Here is a 14,873-nt window from a genome sequence, read left to right as displayed (position 1 = left end):
CTATTCGTTGCGATCATATTAGCTCAACAACTATTATTTCGCATCACCTCACTAATCTGTTTTTTTTTTATTCAAGAGAAGCAGAACTGATGTCCACGTCCGAGATTTTCCGGTACTTTCCACAATAATGTTGTTATTCCTCGATGTTTGAATATTCGTATAAAAAAGTTGACGAATCCGTCATGAAATTTTATTAGGTAGATTTCTCTTTAAATCTTTATAACTGTATTTCCGGTGTTATACGTAACCGGATAAATTTATTCCCTCTTGGATAGAGTGTCCTGTGGGAAGGTCTTGTGTGACACTTTGGGTTGTAATTAATTATCGATTGATTAATCAATTATATATTGAGGGGGTGACTGTGGGGTCGATTTAATTACCTATCGATATCTTAGGTAACCATGGTTAATTAGCGGGAAGAAAAGTGTCGTCTGCTCTCGTTATTGTCTAGACTTTTGACTAGAAAGAAGTGTCGAGAACGAGACGAAGTTTAAGATTATAAAGAAAACGTACATGTGTAACGTATGTAAGACTAATTTGGAAATGTACGTGGCTGTACGAGAAATGGAACAAATAATCAAATTACAGAAGTGTGGTTTTCGTGTGAACTCTGTTGGTTATCTCAGTGTGAACTCTGTTTCGGCGTCTTGGCTCTCCGTGCTCGTCCACCTCATGCATTTTGGCGGGTAAATAAAACTAAGAATATAATCGAATGGCTATGGGAGGTTAAATAGAAGATAAATCTGCTCCAAAATAGTGAAATGCTAGTTCCTGACATGAATTTATCGTGTAAGCCCCCTGTTGATGCATAGCAGTTTGTTTGCAAGCTGTAACCTTAACATTTTAGGCCTGAGCCAGCCATCGTAACAAAATAATATGCAAGTTTTGCCTGTGCTGGTATTGACCTGCATCATCAACAATCTCACTATTATCGCTGGGATAATTATTTGTGTTTCTTTTATTTCTGTTATCTGCTAAATATTTGAATGATGCATGACTTGCTTAAATGTAGTGTACTACATGGAAATCTTCCACTCTCCCATTTATCAAAATTATGTTTTACCTACTGTCTCATTTTCTTTTCTTTACTTGTTGTTTTTGTAAATATTTTTTTTCGTAACCAATTTTTTATTTTCATTTAGATAAACAGCATCCCATTTCATTGGAGAAACTCCTGGGGCCGATCGAGTTACGTATCTCTTCTTCCCTTTTCTTAAATCCTCTGTGTCCTCGTGTACATCCATGTGAGTGTGGGTGTATTCACGAGGATTCCCTTTTGCAGATCCTGCCTGGCGTATTCAACTTTACTACGCGGATGGAGCAACTCTGGATGCCTGGCTGTATTTCCCAGGCATAAAGGTAGGAAAACTGTCTCCCTATTCCTCCTTTTTGACTTTTTGGGGGCGTTGATTTTTAAATCGTTACATAGAATACGACTATTCCTGAGCTATGCCTTTTTCTCAGACCGTTTTTGTTTATTCAGTAAGGTTTTATGTAATAACTTGTTTGTCGAACGACATTATTGATCAGGCCTGTTTTTGTACCTCACACATTGTCTGTGGGTCTGTGGGGGGTTGAAAACCAAACAAGCGAAAAAGAAAAAAAAAAAGAGAAGAAGAAAGAAACATTCGACTTGAATAAAATATCGACGAGATGCCTGTTTAGTGCATAGCTCCTTTGGCGTTATGTCGAAACTCTTGGGGAAGGTTTTGAAGGTCTCCTACTTTTCCCCATACACACACACTATTGATTTCTTTGCATCTTTTGTGTATCCCCCTGATTTATCGTGTTCTATCATTTTGTGTCTCATGGTCTCCATGTCCATCAAAGACGGAGCACAGGACACGACCGAGTTCAGACCGCGTCATTCCGTCCAACGTGTGGATCTTGTTTCATTTTTCTCCGAACGACGACCGTTGGGTTTTCTTCTTTTTTTTTTTTTCTTTTTTTTTTCCGGCGTGAAACACGGTTGGACACAGCACCAGACACTGGCACCAGCACACCACATCGCCAAATCGTTTCCCACGCAGTTGACCCAGTTAACTATTAGTTGCATTTCTGTCAGACGCTTATCGCTACACGTTTTCAATTTTTCTGAGTGAGAAAGGGAGAAGAGTGGATTCCCATTGATTCCGCTGCGGTCGCACGGCCAATGGAATGAAGGAAAAAGGGGAAAAACAAAAAAACAAAAATACTTTCAATGAAAACGAAAGAAAAAGGCGATGACTCAAGTCAAAGTCATCGTCGGTCGTGCCACGAAATTCCGTTTTGATTCTATTATTCATCTTGTTTTTGTATTTTTCTGTTCTTTTTCCCGTTCATGTTTTTGTTCCGCCTCGGACCGAAATGTGTCGCCGCAAACTGTCAGTGCGTGTAGCTGCATATAGCGATTGGCGTGGCTGAATCGATTGGTCTCGATACAGCGTGAACGATATGGACTCTATGCTGCGCCGCGGTAGATCACGATCGAAGCCGTCCGCACAGAGAATAGCCAATAGATATTTAAAATAATAAAAAAAAAACACGCTCTTTCTTCAGCACATCCCCCTTTTTTTTTGTTTGGCTGTCGTGTTTGTAATTGTTTTTCTCCCGCGGGGTTGCGTATCGGCCGTTATATTTGCAACAAAGGGCATTATCTGTTTCCTTGCACATCCGCCGGTTGAATTGCTTTGGACTTGGACGTTGTGTTCTTTTCTTTTGTCACTTTCTTTGACTTTTTGATAGCTGACTTTTGAAGGCGTATACCGTGCGACGTGGTGTGAGACTCTTTTGAACGGGATGAGAGGCGCATATTACACGTGGAATGAAACGGAGGAGAAGTGAGAGATGTGAGATGAGAAGAAAACAAGAGAAGAGAATAGACCAAGGCCGGCGTGAGCCGTTTGGAACGACACGCCGAACACAATCGATGGCCTTGCGCCTCGTCCATAATTGAGGCCGTTTGAATGTTTAAAACATGATCATTTCAGTGTTGGTGGTGGTCTATTGTTCGATTGATTATTGCGGCGCAATGGATAAAGAAAAGAACGAGAAAAAAAAGAAAGAAAAGAAAGATAAGGTCATTTGTTTTTATTCGATTCCGAGAAGTGCAGCGGGAAAAACGCCAGAAAGATAACAGGGGGTCAAGTTAAAGTTGAGGAGAGTTAGACGAAAAAAAAAATATTATTATTATTTTTTTTTATCACTTTTGGTGCTATATAGTAACTGCCATTTTACATTTCAAACCTGAGAATTTTCGAAGAGAGGAAATGTGTTAACTTTGATGAGGCGATTAAATGCAGGGCTCCCGAGCGGATGCTGTATAAATATCGACAGACCTTTCTTTTCATTTTTTTCTTTTTTCTTTCTGGTTGATGTTTTCTCGGTCATGTATAGCAGCACCTCTTCTTCTTCTCGTGTTGGGGTTGGCTCATCTCCCGCTTTCCTTTTTTTTCACATCTTTTCTCAACTTTGGTGTCTGGTCTGCTCTTTTATTGCCGTGCTCGTTTTTTATACTGTAGAAAAGGCAACAAAATAAAATGAAAGTCTTAAAAAAAAAAGAGGAGAAAAACGGGTAAAAAATCCATAGCGCAACCTGAACCCATCCGAACAAATATTTCAATATGAAGTTATAAAAATTTCGTTGTAAATGTTCAAAAAGAAAAAAGAGAAAGAATCGAAAAAAGCGAAGAAGACTTGCGCTGTGCGGATAGAGTCCGAAAAAATCGTCCCGGCCCTTCTTCTTCTCCTTAACCGCCGTGCCCCGGGAGAAGGACCCCCTGCCCGCGCCCCAGAGAGGAGAGAGAAAAGAGTGTATATCCCTTCTTTAAAAAAAAAAAAGAAAGAAAAAGAGAAACAGCCTCTTCTCGATGGGTACCGCGCGATCCCCGCCAATCGTCCCTCCACATGAAACGGTAATAAAAACACTCCCACCTACCGTCGTCTCGTCGGCCGTCGCCATCCGTTTCGGGCTGTTTCTCTTTCTCTACCTCTCTCTCTACCTCTCTCTCTACCTCTCTACCCCTTCCCAATATCTAACTGCAATACACGAAGAAAAAGAAGACGAAAACATTTCCTCCCGATAGCGTTCAAGATTGGGGAGCACTTTGAATTCAAATGGTTCCACAGCGCAGACTCGCACGGCACTTTGAAGAAACCACCTCCGCCGGCGGAGCTGCGTTTAAGAGCTGCCCCTTTTCTTTTTCTTCTTCTCTATTCAATTTCTAAGCGATTCAAATGACTATTCGAACTGGCATAACTGCCTAGCCGTTGCTGCTGTCCGCATCCACCAGCAACGACGGGAAGGTTCATCTGCGTTAAGTTCGTGAACATGTACTCAATAACCTGAACGATTTCCAAAGAGTCGATGCTGAATGCTCTCTGAAAAGAGAGAGAAATGCGCAGTCCAGTTTGTTTTTTGGGAAGCGTTTCCATGTTTTAACGACGAAATAACATGCACACGTGTGTCCTTTATGCTTAGATACTCCAAAGGTCGACTCTTAAGAACTGTTAGGGGGGGACTATGGGACCTGAGCGGGAACGGAGACGTCCGTCGTGAACGAGGACGCAACAGGTTGAACGACAACCAATCTCGGCTGATAATCGGACCTCTCTTTTTCCACCCAAAAGTCTTTTTGTCTTCCGCCGTTCCTTGTGTCGTGTAGGTACGGGGAAAGGGGCAAGAGGTTCTCTCCACTCTGCGAAGAACAAGCAAATGGAGATACCAAAGAAACATTCAAGTCACAAGAAGCGAATGGATTGGCAGACAGTTTCGACAAGCCGCTAAAAAGGGGGAAACGGACAACAACAAAATCATCTCCCTTTTTTTCCCCCCACCATCCAGCCGAAAATAAAAGCTGGGAAATAAACTCTGCGCGCTCGCCAGTTGTGACGAGACGGAGATGATTTTGAGGGGCCGTTACCTTCGGAGTGAGTAGACGCGGTCGATGGGACCGCTGATGAACACGATAAGAAAAAAAGGGTAGAAAATAAAGACTATTGCTGCCCTTTGACTGTTTCCCGTTGTTGTTTTTACAGCTTGGACCTCGCAGAAATAGACAAAAAAAAGGACCGAATATTATTTAGTACAATCATAATACGTGTAATAACGTCAGGTGTTTCTCGTTTTCCCATATACCGATCGTCTGATGGCTCCCCCACCAAAAAACTGAGAATTCTTGTCTTAAAAACCTCCAACAAGAGCCAAAAAAGTTTTTCTTCTCTTTCGTCGGCGGCGGTTTCGATTGTTTGGAGATGTAGCACTAGCAATCTTGCAAGCTCTCTTCATCACGCTCTCTCTCTCTTTCTATCTCTTTCTTCTTCTTCTTTCCAATAAAGTCTCTGATTTTATTTCAAACGTTATATGGCCGAGCTGCAGCTATAGCGCAGGCAGCATCCTCAACGCGTCAGCACTTGAAATGCCATTCGTTTACGTATGGCCTTCCCTTTCCTTTTTGGCGAGCCGTTCAGCGATGGATGATATTATATTGACACGGGCGATATAGCAGCCACAGCGAAACCCTCCGACACATAATAGGTTGTATAGGCTCGTATAACATTTCCTGGGATTCTTCTTCTGCTTTTCGTTTCGGAATATCGAAAACTATCGTAGCACTAAATATCAAATCCAGGGCCAACAGTTTGTGAGCAACACGTGGGTTTTCGTTCATGTGAAAGCGGAGAATTGGCCAATTTCTTTTTTTGTTTTTTTGGCGTTCGGATCGTTTGTTAGATAGAGTCGTGATGACAAGTCGAAAGGAAGAAGAAAAACTCGTAAGGAATAAAACAAAAAGTTTCGATTACGCTCATCCCACCCGTTTTGTGGCTGTCGGTATTCCAATCTAATCTAATAAATCATCGAAACTTGTTTTCTGATTCTTCTTTCCATTTTCCCTCTCGCTGGCTGCTGATGGCCGAGGCCTTTTTGTTTTTTTGTGTGTGTTATACGATCTCATCTCCGTGATCGCGCGGAAAAAAAAAACAAGAAAAGGAAAACGAATAGCTGCTTATATAATGTAACCAAAAAGCCACGGTGTAATCATTATCATGCATCACGCGGTTAAACAGATGAATCGAATATTACGAGCTCTGGGTGATGGTTCAGTCAGAACTCTGCGAGCTGTGTGTGCACTATTCTTCTTCTTCTGTAATAACATTCACACGAGACTGTGTATACGAGCGAGGACGAATAGGAAGGAGAGAGAGAGAGAGAGACGTGTCCAAGTTGTAATCAATTACGGTATTTTTTAATGTTTCCCAATCGGTTCCGATCGATTGTGTTTGGTGCTGCGTCGAAGCGTCTTTGCGTGTGTGCCGAGTTCCAGCCAGTTATGATACGACGTCACTTTGTTGTGTTTTTCTCTCTCTCTCTCTCTCTCTCTGTGTATGTGTGTGTGAGCCTCTTCTCTCGTATATCGGATTTTATTGGATTCGTTTTTTACGATGCTAACATCATATTTATTCATGCGTACGTGTGTGTGTGTGTCTACATAATATTGCGGCGCATCATGCAAATTGAGTGGAGGAGAAGATGGACAGGTTGAACCAACCAGCCGAGCGAAACTCTTCTTCTTCTTCTTTATCTTATATTCACTGTAAATAGATAAGGAATAAAATTCTCGGCGTGAGTGCAGCTTATTTTTTTTTTCCCGGGCGACGCAGTCCGGGAGAAGAAGAAGAAGGAAAAAGTATTAAGAGACTGTTTCGTTTGCCTGGCATATATAGAGAGGTGCAGCGCCATATTTATTTATTTATTTATTTATAACTAATACTTCTTCCCTTTTTTTTTTCTTTTTACTTTACTTCTACTTATTGTTATTATTCTTTTTATTGTGTTTTATTTTCCGGTTGGTAGTTATAATACGCAGTCTGGAGAAGATAGAAAAAACCAAAACATTTTTCGGCGCAACATTTGAATCGCGTAAAAGGGCATATCATCGTAATCTAATATTTACAGTGTATTTATATATATATAGCCAGCCAGTCACATTCACAATTCCACATGGCCGTCATGTCCCATTGCATGGGTGGTTTTTCGGCCGGACCGAGTGCTCCTCCGATAATGTTGTGGTGATGGCCGTCGTCGTCGTCGCTTGGTTTGTCGCGATGACGAATGACGAATGAACATTTGAACACAAATCCAAAAAGCTAATAGACAAGCGCGCCACAAAACCTTTTTTTCTGGTTAGGGATTTGAGGCTCTTTTTTAGATTTGTGTTACGGTAGAGCGAGCGAGAGAATCTATCTATCTATACACCGTAGAAAAGGGGAAAAGATGGTGACCCCTCAGCCCTGGCGGGTCCCGCTGAGGTGCTCAGCAGCTCAGATGCGTTTGCGCTCGGCCGCGCTCGCTTTCGCCAGCGCACATCGTAGGCCCCATGAAAAGGCACTCCTGACGGGACTGCTGGCGTCGGATGCGCGATCCGGCACGCGCCGCCACGCTCGGCCGCTCCTTCAATTAACCCCTGGCCACGACCTTTTTTTCTTTCTTTTTTTCTTTTTCCTTCTTATTTTCGTCTTGTAAAAATCGTATTGGACTCCTGCTTTGCTGACTGGGCAACCCATCAACCCGGATGGATATTCCGTGTCTGCATGCGCGTCTCTGTAATCACAAAACACCCAGGCAATAGTTCATCGACTGCACGCGCCGGGCTGTGCTGCGGAGACGCTAATAGTAAAGATTGTGTGCCCAGTAATCCGTACGGGATATGAAAACAAAAATGAATTAACTGAAAGGGAAATAACCCGAAATAACCCTTTCGCCCACACTGTTGGCTATCATAACCCGTCCGTCAGGGCCGTCGCCTCTGCGCCTTGACTCTCGTCGTCGCTGCTGCTGGTGTCGTCGAATAACAAATCAATGATGACGACACGAGCGTTTCGACAGCCACGGCACATCATTTATATGCAAATGTCTGTCTACGTGACGGCGAGCATGAATATTGGGCGATAGATGATGATGATGAGCCGAGAAGAAGAAGAAAAACATTCTTCCGTTTTGTGCTTTGCGATTGCCGTTGAGACCCGCGTGAAGGACTGACTGCGTTCAAGGGGTGGGTTGAACGCGTGAACGGGCAAAAAAAATGAATAACAAGAAATAGAAGAAAGAAAGTTTTCGTGTTAGTTTTCTTTTGTTTTTTTTTCTTTTCCATTTCGCCTGTTTTTTGGGACGAAGCCATTTGTTTTCTTTTTTTTTCCCCTTTGGAATTCTTCTTCCGTGTGTGTCTTGTTTCTGTGTCCAACTCAAACCCCTAGGAGGACGACTCACCGGTTCCACCGTCTGTGTGTGTGTTTCCTTCACTTCGTGTTATTGTCTGATCGTAATCGTCAGCGTTTAAATCAAAAAGGAGATGATAAAGAAATGGCTGCATGTGTACCCCGTGCCCTCCTCACCCAAAAGTCCAAAACAAAAGTTGCGCGTCGAACCAAAAAACAAAACAAAAATCCTGAAATGATACATTGCCGATGGACGCTGTAGTCGCAGTGTGTTATCCTGAAATTCGGACGGGTGAAGCTGCCGGTGAGCAACGAGCCTAGTCCCCTCTCCGAGTCGCTTTGGTTGTTGTCGTAAATAAATAAGAAATGCGCCGGGAAATACTATGTCAACAATTGTTGACATAGTATAAATATACACCCCAGAAAAGGCAGGATAAAAATCAAAATAACTCGTCCCAGTCCATGTTGTGTACGCGCTGGTCTTATGTAATCATCAGACTGCTGTTATTTCAAGTGAAGCGCCTTTTTTACTACAGTCCAGGAATTTTATATCTACACACACACACACACACTCTGTGTGTTGTGTATAATATACAATATCCTACGTGCATGGATGGTTTAAGCTAACTGCTGTTTAAAATCTCGTTTGATCTTTATCGCATGAGGTGAGCAGCTATATGTGGCCGGGCCCCGTTTCGATCCGCCCAATAAATCACGTATAACGCCTACCCTACCCTGGTAATCATAATCGATCGAACGCGGTCGGGAATCGATGACACCACGTGGTGCGACTCTATAAAACGTATAAAACAAAAACAAAACAACAACAAAAAAATAGCCACGCGAGAGGGGCACCAATACTATATATAAAGAATCGACCGGGACTATAGGTATATCTATGCGTGAGATGCGAGCTGTACACGCGGACGCCAGAAAACAAAACGGGCGCGCACGCAGAGGGCTGCTGCTGCTGCTGCCGCCACTGCCGCCGAGCCCCGTCACCGGCGCTCCGGCCGCCGCCGCCGCCGCAATCATCTCTTGTGAATTCGGAATCGTCCGCATGTTGTATATTCCCAGTGAGAGAAAAAGGATGAGGCAAGAAGACGCATTGATCCATCACGTGATTGTCTTTTCTCTTCTTCTTTCCTCGATTCCCTTGCGCGTTGTGATGATGAAAATGCGCTTCTATCATGAACAACAACAACAACAAAACAGAAAAAAACGAACGGAGCTGGCGGTGGTTGGCGTCAGTGGCTGTGAGAAGGTGGGACCGCGCGAGTGTGGTGAATCCCGCCGCCGCTCGAATAACGAATCGAGGGGGGATAGATAGATATTAGATATATATACACGTATCCTATAGGTTACGTATATACATGGAGAGATGCGGAGGGGGGGATGTAATGGAAGAGGGACGACGGCGAGCATTTCTTCTTCTTGTTTTGTTTTTTTGAGCCGCTGGACCGGGGTCTTCTCGGCACGCGTGACCCTATACTCCTTTGCGTGTTTCCAACAATTTTTGATAGATATATATTTATTTATATCTCTATGTGATTTTCCCGACTGTGCCGTGTGTGTGTGTCGGATGGGGGACTCTACATGTATAGGAGCCGAGGGAATTCGGACAGAAGAAGAAGAAAAAAAAACGCGATGCATTCCTCTGTGTGTGTGTGTGTTTCCCCCTCTTTTGACTGCGCGTTTGTGTGCAAGATGTTCACCGGAATTAAAGAAATAAAAAATAATTCCACTGGCGTGATGCTGGGCGCTGCGCTCTTTTGTTTCCATTCCGTTTTTCTAATAGGCAGGTGGACGACGATGCCCATCATTTGCATATACCTCATCGGAGGAAGACCCCGGCCCCGGCCCGACTCTCCCCCGTCGCGATATGACGGAGAGAGCGGAGACCTTTCTTACCTTGTATACTTTTAACCTAAACTATAAGCCTTGCCTACTATAGAGACACAGACCAGCGGCCCAGCGCATAGCCCCTCTTTTGTCTTATTCATCTTCTTTCCTCTTCGTGTCTTCGCCATCTATAGTAGATGCCGGGCTGCCTTTTTTATCTGGCTAATATAAATACAATAACACAAATTCGATTCCAGAGCTCAGGCAATATCTATAGCCAGGCTCCATTCAAGGCGGCCCCCAAAGAGAATAAAAAAGCCTCGAAAATAGCTCGGCGGACGGGCGAACGGGATACTCTCCAAACCGTGGCCCGGAATCTCAGCCACATTTCCCCATTTGGGACTGAGCGCAGCCTATACGTTTTTGTTTCTTTTTTCCATTTTCCCCCTCTCGGCACAACAGCTGACAAGTTCATTATTATATCTAAATGCCGGATTTATTATCACGTTGAGAGGTCTTATTGCTTCATTCCGATTTCGTTTCTTCCATTCTGTGCTGCTGCTGATCCTCCTCTATCTGTATATAGCTCTCGTCGCGTTTTGTTTCTCCATCTCTTATTCAGATTTATTTTTATTGTTGTCTCGCGGCGGGCCTTATTCGTATTCTCCGCTTGTCGGTTCCCAATTGCTGGCTTCATTTCGTTTCGTTCGGGAATTGGTTTTTAAACGAGATCAGACGTCGTTTTCTCTCCCCCCTCCGTTTAAACTCCCGCCGAGTTTCATGCTGATGCCCAATTGCATGAAACCCGCGCGCGCCCGTTTGGCGTTTTCTCTTCTCGGCTCTTCTCCGAGTCGGGCATGCCATTTTCTCTCGGCTGCGCCATCATGTCGGTATTCAAAAAAAACCTCGAAATAAGATGAAGATGGGATGATGAGGCTTCGGCTGTGCGCACATGGAGATTTCAAATGGCACGGCCACTTTGTGAATGTAACACGAAGGATCCGAGAGAGGAAGATGAAGAAGAAAATGAAGGAGAGCCTTCGATTCGACCGAAATTGTCGCTGACGGGCTTCATTTGGCGTCAGCCGAGAGAAAATCGGAGGACCGTCGATGAGCGAGGCCCGTGTCTCTCTCGGCGGGCGACTGGACACGCGACCCGTCCTCCGCGGGCATATCATGTAGACAACAAACATCTCCAACCAATTCTCTTTGTCAAAACAAAAAACAAAAAAAAAATATCGAAGGAATGTTTTTCCGTTTTTCCTCTAGCGCAGGATTATTATTGGGAATAAGGGAATAGGTGAGGCTCTCTTTCATTCATTCGCCGTTTATTATCGAATTGGATGTACATATATCTTTATCAATGACACAAGAACGGACAAAAGAGAAAGAGGCAATCGAGGAATCCCACTGATAATCGATCAAGAACACGAGATATTACGCATTGATATACACGCGGGTATATACTGGATGATGATATGCCCGGACCTGGGGGGGAAACAAAACCAAAAATGATGGAACCCGTGGAAATGCATGGGCTTTGCACGGAATCAAAGCTAGAGAAAAACACACACACACAAGAGCTATATAGAGAAGAAGTTGCGCGGCGTGGGACAGTCGAGAGACGGCGGCTGCGTGCAGCCAGTTACTAAATATTCCCCGGCGCAATAATAATTACACTCCACACAACACCGTATCACATGGCCGCATAAGTGTATAAGAGCTGATTTGATATGCAAATATCCCATCAATGGCTTTTCTATACATTATCTAGCGGGTCCATCAGCGGGGGCACACACACACATAATGCACATCATGATGCAGGTCGGGCATTCCATCCATCCGTCCGTTAATCCATCCATCCATCCATCCATCCATCCCCAGATATGCTTTGTGTATTTAAATATCAACGGGTTACGTCTATCTTTACTTTTGTAAGTTGTTCCTTTTCTCCCGATGTGTCTGTGTGTTGGTATTGTGTGGCATCTCCATCGGGCGGAAAGGAATATAATATGAAATGCATTGAATAATTTCTCATGCGGCGATGTGTTGGTGCGGTAGCGGCGGCGGCGGCTGCCGCTGCTCCGCGTCCGGGCAGAGCGCGCATTCCGAAGCGCAATACATATAATTGAGGCTGGCCCATGTAGAGTAGATTTGAATTTGAATTGATTGCTGCCCGTTCGAGCTCTCAAAGTGGGAGCCAAGAGTCGACTGGTAGTGGGGGGGAGATGAAGGGTGGTGGCGGTGGGAAGTCGTCGAATGGAAACAGATGAAGAGGAGGCAGCAGCAGCAGCAGCAGCGGCCAAAACAAGAAGAAGAAGATGATGATGGAGCAGAGAGGGAGGGACATTTGAAAGAGAAAGAAAAGATGAAGAATAGATCAGGTGGATTCGTTATTCTTGTGCGGCTCTGTGTGTGTGTGTGTGATCGCGGGGGAGGTATAGAGGTTGGAAAAAAAAACTCTTGAGAATTCGGAGGAAAAGCAAACCCGCCGAAAATCGAAGAGAAAACACACACAAGACCCAATTGTGGCTGTTGTTGATCATGAAAGAGATGATGGATCAGCTCATGCGTGAGCACAGACTCAGCGTATAGATATCTACTATTTACTACTAGGCAGGTCCTTTTCACCGGGACGGCCAGCACACGGCAGAAGAAAAAAAAAATACTGTACAGGCAGGAAAGAGAGACGGCCAAAAGAGGAAAGAAAGAGGAGGAGGAGGTGAGGGGGGGGGGGGCAAAAACGCTTCTGAATGTTTGTTTTGTTGATAAATCCACGACGCGATGAGCAGCGTAGAGTATCAATTACCTTGGCCTCACAGACAAACCCGCGCCGCTGTTTAACATAATGTTTGTGTATGTGTGCGATCGTCGGGACGAGAACTCTACGTAAGATTAGAGAAAAAACGGGATGGCGTTGGGTTGCCTCTTCTTTTTACAAATTTCACTAATAATACAACAAACAACCAAAAGAAACCCCAGTCCCACTGGGAAAAAAAAGTTCAGTACCAACTTTTGACTGAGGGAGAAGAAAAAAAAAAGAAACCGATCGTGAAAAAGGGGCCGACTGACTGGTGGAAAATCGTGACGTCGACGACGAAGACGCTGTCTGACATGTCCAAACTAACCGACTGCTAATGAATCAAATCTTTTGGGGGAATCGCCTAGCTGCTGGTGCTGGTGCAAGTTGCGCTGAGAGACTCGGGGATTTTTTTCCCCTCGTTGTGTTTGCGATGAGATGATGACGCAACGATGAGCTATTCACGTTGGTGGCGGCATGGGCGGCGGGTCGTGAGAGTTGCTGCCCGACGCAATGCCCACCGTCGAGTGGAAAAACAGAAACAGAAACAACAAAAAATAAAGAATTGGAAGGGGCCAAGAAAAATTCCATTTGTGATCGACATGCGGGATGCGTACGATGCGCTTTAGACGTGTAATCAAAAGTGGATCTCTCTCTTTCTCTTTGATTCGACTGGACGCCCTGGTACGATCGATCAGAACTGGTTTACCTTTTCTTCTTCTTCTTCTTCTCTCAGAGTTTGAACCGTGACCGCCTTTATTTCTCAAATAAGTGGGCAAGCGCGGCAGAACCCCGAACAGCGGTCACGTTACGCAGCCCAGTGAAAGAATAGAAGGGGCAACTCTTGTTGTTGTTGCTGTTGGTACATACCAAAAAAAGCTGTCCATCACCCGGTGGGCCTGCCCGTCATCCATCATTGAATCGGACTGAAATAGACTTTTCCTTGGAGGCAAACACGGCCCCGTCAGGAAGCACACGCCGCTCACCGGTTGACAGTCGGACACCGCGCTATGGCCTCTTTGTGTACATACTTTCAATTTTTTCCAGGCAAAACAGTCGCCCGGTTATATCCCGAATGTTTGTACATTTTGAAAGGAAAAAAAGGGGGAGGGTTTGTGTATTCACGGCCGTCAGACTTGCCCGTCTCATTAAGAGATGAACCGACCCTTTCCCGGTCAGTTTTGGGTCGACGTGCGGTTAGCCTCATGGAGATTATTAGTCCATCGCCGAGATAATAACAGTTATGATTCATGACTTGGCCTGATTATTTCAAACGGGCAGCAGCTAGAGCAGCCAGACAGCGGGAGCCCGGGACATGCGCAGACAGGCGCGGAAAGGGTTTCCATAACACGGTGCTCGAGGCGGGTGCCGGGCCGGGCGAAGAGCGGGTTAAACCAATTCATTTGTTGGAATGGAACGCATTAGCGGCCGTCATTATGTACACGTAAATGGTAATAGCGTGAGAGAGACCTCATCCGCCGGGGCAGCTCTATACAGCTGCTGTGATGTGGCCCTGCGTGCGTGTGTGTGGTCATGGGCCGAGTCTGTTGGTAGAGAAAAGAAAAAAAATAACTCGAGCACCTTTTTTTTGTTTTCTTTTTTAACTATTTTGTGTTTCCCGTTTCCCCCCCTCTCATCGCTCCGCCTATATTTGCCTGTGCGTGCTGCCCGCTCTGCACACACACGTACTGCATCACCTCTTATTGTTTTGTTTGTTTGTTTGTTTTCTTCTGGAGAGTGGAGATTCTTTTGCTCGTTTTTCTTTTCACGCTACAAATCTTCGCCTGTCAACTTTCGACTCATTTGAAAAACCGCCCATCCAATTCAGGGGGGCCTCATCTTTCCCATCTTGTTCGTTTTTTTTTGTTTTTTCCGTCGTGTTTTCGGTGTTTTTTTTTATTTGAATATACCAACGGGTTTGAGAAATGTTGATGTTTGCTTTGTGGAACAGAATCGGATTTTCAATGAGCTTCTCATCTTCTTCTTTGGCACTTTTCTTTTATTCCTTGGCCCTTTTTTCACTGAAAATGGGAAACAA

At 44.6% G+C, this 14,873-nt stretch overlaps 1 long non-coding RNA gene across 2 annotated transcripts in view; it reads left to right on the top strand.

Moving 5' to 3' along the window:
- The first annotated feature begins 427 nt into the window (after positions 1 to 427).
- Positions 428 to 14,873, top strand: part of LOC124192011 — a 44,263-nt gene continuing 29,817 nt past the window's right edge. Inside the window, exons 1-2 of one of the 2 annotated variants that reach the window (XR_006873547.1) lie at positions 428 to 686; positions 1,143 to 1,359. This is a non-coding gene — a long non-coding RNA (uncharacterized LOC124192011). The remainder of the gene's footprint in view (positions 687 to 1,142; positions 1,360 to 14,873) is intronic. The other variant, XR_006873546.1, reaches the window with a different exon arrangement.

Source organism: Daphnia pulex, chromosome 4, assembly GCF_021134715.1.
Source record: "Daphnia pulex isolate KAP4 chromosome 4, ASM2113471v1".
Classification (NCBI taxonomy): Eukaryota; Metazoa; Arthropoda; class Branchiopoda; order Diplostraca; family Daphniidae; genus Daphnia; species Daphnia pulex.
The sequence above is the reverse complement of the archived record's forward strand: the minus strand, read 5'-3'. Positions and strand labels throughout refer to the sequence as shown.